Raw genomic sequence first — 6,059 nt, forward strand, 5'->3', positions numbered from 1 at the left:
GTGATGCCGACTTGGTGACTTTCTCACTAGATTTATAGACTGTTAGAGCTGGTTTCTACTAGGCTACTTTCATTGGAAAAGAGTTGGCAACACTTTTTAAAATGTACTCTTGCCAGTGTTTCAGCATTACCAATCCTTCCTTAACTGTCTGCTGTCTCTGTAAATTATATTTTTAAATAGTTTTTCTTTGTGAGGTTTTGCTCTACCACCAAAGCTTCACAATGTGCCTTTTCCTAGACAGGCTAAAGGCAAATTAAACATTTGCAAATCAGATTGCCTTGCACACCCTCTATGAAAAACACTGTATAGACTAATTAAGCACCCATTGGGCGATGGAACAATAGTTAAAGAAACATTTGTCAAGGCTTTTTGAAATCGTTTGCTTCCAATAATTGGCATAACATCCAAAAATGATCTTGAAAGTAGTAGTATTTATCAAGCAGTGTAGAAGTTTTCTGTCTGTACTTCAGTGTTGATTTAATGTTTTGGTCTATATAAACTGGGAAAAAAAAGTTCGGAAACTTGTGTTTGGTAGATTATTTCTCTGTTTTTACGATGCTAATTGTCATTGTATTTTACATCGTTGGAAACCCTGTTTATTTACAATCACAATGATGTCCAACTTGTAAGGATCATGCATTTGTGGGATGAGCAGCACAGCTGATTATGTGGGTAGCGCCCAAGAAAAAATTGCCAAAATGCTCTGCCAATGGTAAACAGTGTATTCTCCTGTTGGAATTGACTCTTGTTTCAGTTGTTTGGTGGGTTGGATGATTGAACTCTCTATCACTAACAAGGAACAAACAAGACATATTGCCTATTTTAGTGCCAATACAATGCCAATTTGTATTGTAACAACAAACAGGGATTGTAACAACAGAGAAATAATCAACCGAACACGTTTATTAATGAAGACAATAGGTGAGTGTGTGGAAAACTTAATCTATCCAATGGTGATCTCTGACTGTGAGGTGAAATCTGCTAATAAAAGCTTTATCAGTTTGACTAGTGTCATTGTAGTTTGTCACTGTTGTAAAGTTGGGCAGTCATGAATGTAAAACACTTAATCCCCGACAGGTCAGGGTTACAGTTTGGTTGCAAGCCAGAGAATATAACTGCCATGTCCCAAACATCTCATTGGACCCAGATGTTGCAAATTAAAAAAAACATGGCAACTGTTCATCAATCAGAAGTGGTCTTGATTTTCAGTTGTTTAATAGGCCAGACACAATCCTTTAGAAAACTTCAAAGAGGCGTTTGACTTACAGAGAGACCTTTTAAACCTGTTCAGTCCCCGTCATCCCACTGCTGTTTGTGTGACAGAGAAAATAAAGAGATATATTGCACTAATAAATAACCCCTCAATGGTACCTGGCTCCAAGTGAAGGTTTACAACTGGTTGTAAAGAATCAAAAGGAAGGCTGAGGATCTGTTACGTAGTTGGTCGTTCTGCTCCTGCTAACCATTTGGTGCAACGCCATATTTGGACAAAATGCTCGGGAAATGAACAAAATGAGGACCAGATGAAAAGGATTTTACTGCTTTAACAAATCCAAGATGTGGTTTGTGTTTGTGTGGCTTGTATATTTAAGGTCGTTTTCCATCATGACTTTGACCAAATCAGAAATAAAACCTAAATAATAACAGAAAAGTAAACTCTTCTTAATGTTTTAGGATTATATATTAGTATAGTATATTAAAAAAAATCTAATTTGAAATTGAAACCAGATTTTGTTGTCATGGAATCTTCTGAAAATACACAAGAATGTTTGTTATTGTCAGAGATAATGCAAAGATAAATCAATGTTGCTGCGGGACCAGTCTGTTGGTCCAGAGTGAAATATTTTCACAGCTACTGAAAGAATTGCTATGCAATTTGGTACAGACATTCATGGTCCTCGTTGAATAAATCCAACAGACTTTGGTGATCCAAAGACTGTTCATCTAGCAACACCAATAGATCAAAGTTTGCACTTGTCCAACACAACATGACAGGTCCGTCATGACACGATAAAGCTAATGACAGAACTCCCGTCAACCACAACTGTACTTTAATGTCAGTGCTAAAACATGCTAAACACACTGCCATGTTAAATGTGCTCATTTCAACATCTAACATTCTAACATCAGTACGTTAGTAACAAGCCAGCATTTAAATGTTACAAAAGGAAAAGACTCCAGTAGTTGTGTCGTGCATGCTGCTCATTGTAATGCTGATGAATGATGGATGATAGCTCATTCACTGCGTGGGAGACAATCCCAGATGTTTCCCATAGAAAAGCTTAAGGGCGGCCCACTCTGAAAAGAATTTCAAATCTTAACAAATATTGAAAATGTGAGAGACCCCACACATAACAACATGCAATGATACATTTTACAGTTTTGTTGCTATAGTGTGTGGAGAGCAATAATTTGTGATTTTGCGTCTCTCCTCTGGGTTGCCCCCTCACAACAGGATATTGGATTGTAAATATTGAGCATGAAATCAGTGCATCCAGGATGGACTTCCAAGCAGATTGGGGGATGTAAAAAAACACTCTTAACATACCTCACACCACAGGAATATTTGGCACGATATCAAAAAATCAGGGTCCCAAAATCGGCTTGATTCTTGTGTAATGTTTGCCACACATTACCAGACAGTAAGTCTTCATCCTTGAAGCATTTTCTCTTGTAAAACCAACGTATGATGATAGAAAACACTTTCGGTCAAGCATATTATCTTTGTGTCGACTGTCCAAGTTTGTTCAGAGTGTGGAACGGGCTCATTGCTGTCCATTGTGGCTGATGGGTGGAAAAACACCCACTACAACCAGTTCTCAGCCGCTGTAGCTGTGGCAGGTGTTTTCTTCTTTCTGGCCACAGGGGACAGTAATGAGCCCATTACGTCTTGGTGCATCAGAATGAGGCGAGGTAGATGCTAAACTTGGTAACTTACTTGGAAAAGTTGTACAACCTGGGATTTGTTGGAATTGTTTTCAAACAATATATTTCTGTTTTAAAAGAGAGTGGGCTTCAAGGATGAAGACTAACTGGCTGGTTTGGCAAATCATGTCTTAACCAGTGGCAACCTCCGGTTCTGAAACGTGAAGCCAATGCTGAAGTGCCTTAAACTTGCATTCTTTCTAATAGCCAGCAGGGGGCGACTCCTCTGGTTGCAAAAAGAAGTCAGATTGTATAGAAGTCTATGAGAAAATGAGCCTACTTCTCACTTGATTTAACATTTTAAATATGAGTTTATGGTCTCAATCACTAGTTTCAAGTCTTCTTCAATACAGCATGATGTTCATTTAGTATATTATGGTCCCATTTAGAGTCAAATAGACCACAAAGCAGGGGTTGCTTCAGGGCGTGGCTACCTTATGATTGACGGGTCGCTACCACGGTGTTGTCCAGTCTGAGTATTGTCTGCATTTTCGTCTTAGGACTTTAACCCTGGCACAGTGTTGTCAGTTCATGAAAGTTAATATTAACATTATGGTCGCCTAAAAACGTTCAGTTGTTTGCTGTTAGCTCCACCCTGTCGTATCCCTTCTGGTTGCAAAAATTCAAGAGGGCGACAGTCAAAATGCTGAACTTGAGGTTTCAAAACAGCAGTCCACAAACCAATGGGTGACTACGTCCACTCCTTATATACAGTTTATCGTCTTAACAATACCTCAACCAACCTTAAAGCCTTCCCAGAGCTTTTCTATGGGACGTATCCAGGACAATCATGGTACAGCCAGACTGAATACAACGATACCTCTTATCTGCCACTCGTGCTGTCAATCCAAAATCAGTTTGCAGTAGTGATAGTAATTTGGATGTACTTTTGGTAAACATTATACCTGCTTAACATCAGCAAGTTAGCATTGTCATTGTGAGAGTGTGAGCACGTTAGGCCACTACAAGTACAGCCTCACAGAGCCGGTGCTTAATCAGAACAAATCAGTATATCCTAACCTCCTGCCACAAAAAGTTATTGATGAATGGCTGAATAGATGCACTCCTATACATAAAGAATGAAAACAAATGACTGAGTGAACACTGGAAAGAGCGGTCAAGATGAGAGCGAGAAAAAAAAAAAAATGTGAGCGATGCTAAATGGGACAGAGGGAAGAGGAGGTGGACGAGGAGCCGGGGGAGGACGGATGAAGGAGGAGAAAGGAGGACAGGGGAAGACTGAGCTGGGAGGGACGTCCAGCAGCAGCAGCCGGCTGCAGGAATGTCTCACATGCCTGTCCTCTGGATGACCTCGCCTCCCTGGAGTGTGGGAGATACTGGGAGTAATTAGCCTCCTTTAACATTGGATCTGTGCTGCCTCTACGCCTCAATGGGGTTAGCAGTGGCATTGAAGGAGACCAAGTGTATTTATATTTTCAAACTAAATACACTGTTAAGAATTTCCCAGTAAAGAACTGGCAGCCGGGTTGCCTTTCTGTTACTGTAAAATTAACATTATTATACTGTCGCTGAAACTTACAGCTTTGTACTGTTAATGAAAAATACAGTTTGAACTTTATATTATATATATAGTATTTTACAGTTAATTTACTGTTTAAAGATACATTATATAAACTGTAAAAAAAACATGTTTTTTACAGTTTTTTTTCAAGAAATTTAACATTTTTTGTCTGTATTTCAAAATGACAGAAAAAAATGTAAAAATGACTTGTTTCATTTGTGATTTATATGTAAATGGTCTTAGATTTACAGTATTTTTTGTAATCACAATCGTAATTATCTGTATTTAAACTTTTCTTTATCATTTTTAAAGATAATTAATCTGTTTTTTAGATGTTTATGACTTTATTTTAACAATTAATTTATGTTAGAAGAAAAGGATTTCATGGAATTCTAAAAATATTTCTTGTAAAAATACAGATTTTTTTGCAAAACTTCTGAAAGTTAATGTAAATATGGGCTTTTGCAACGTAAAATTACATGTTTCATTTGTGATTTATATGTAAATGGTCTTAGATTTACGGTGTATGACTATTCTAACAATAAAAATATGTTAAAAGTAAAATATTTCTTGTAATATTACAGTAATAAAGGCTAATTATATAAAGATAATTACTGTTTTTTTTTTACAGTTTATTTATGTTAACTAACGGACAGTATTCTTCCATTTTTTAACAGACATTTTCTGGCACCCCTGCTGCCGGAAAATCTCCGTTATTTTACACTTACACTTTTTCTCCTTTCTTTTACATTATCTTACTGATTTGTTTTAATGCACTATTTAGGTTGTATTTTTTACATAAATTTTAATAAACATTATTTTTTGCCTAGATGAATAGACTTAGCAGGTTACAGACATAGGAATAGTCACACTAAATACAATTAAAGGCACTTGTTAGGAAAAAGGCTATAATAGACTGGCTACAAGCACAGAATGCAAACCAGAACAACATGTGAGTGAAGAACAATAAAGCTAACTCACTGATTTTACAATCATGTACAATGTACAAGCCTCACATGTGCAGATCAGGTCCCAGAATTAAAAACATACTGCATGAAACTGTTACTGATGATACTTTAGACAGTTGATCAGCAGTAAAGTGCTGTTTTTTAAGAATGCATTATATTCAGTTAAAAAACGGTCTATGAGCGTAATTTAACAGGTTTTCTTTTGTATTAACAGTAAAGCACTGTTTTTAGCAGTAACAGGTTAATACTGTTGAAATCCTGCTGTAAATTAACAGCACTTGTTTACAGTGTAGCTTTAGTATTTGGCAGCACGCTGTCTCTTTTTTAATTGATCATTTTTAGGTCATGCATTTAAATCCCTTTCTATGTATTTCTTTTTTTTTGTTTTAGGTTTTTAGGGCAGGGGAGTTGTTTTCAGTCATTTCCAGTTGATGAATGCTGTGAAATTGGTCCATTATTTTGAAGTGGAACAGATTTCCTTCCCCCCACCCACCAACCCATCTTGCAGCTGACCTACTTCATCTCCCCGTAGATTTAATTATGGATCCTCCTAGCTGCAAATATTTCTCACTTAAAGTCAAGGATCAAGAATTGAAGTGGACGTGAATGAAGAGAAACAGAGCCTAAAAAGTATTGATTCTGTA

This window comes from Sebastes umbrosus, chromosome 11 (genome assembly GCF_015220745.1).
Source record: "Sebastes umbrosus isolate fSebUmb1 chromosome 11, fSebUmb1.pri, whole genome shotgun sequence".
Lineage (NCBI taxonomy): Eukaryota > Metazoa > Chordata > Actinopteri > Perciformes > Sebastidae > Sebastes > Sebastes umbrosus.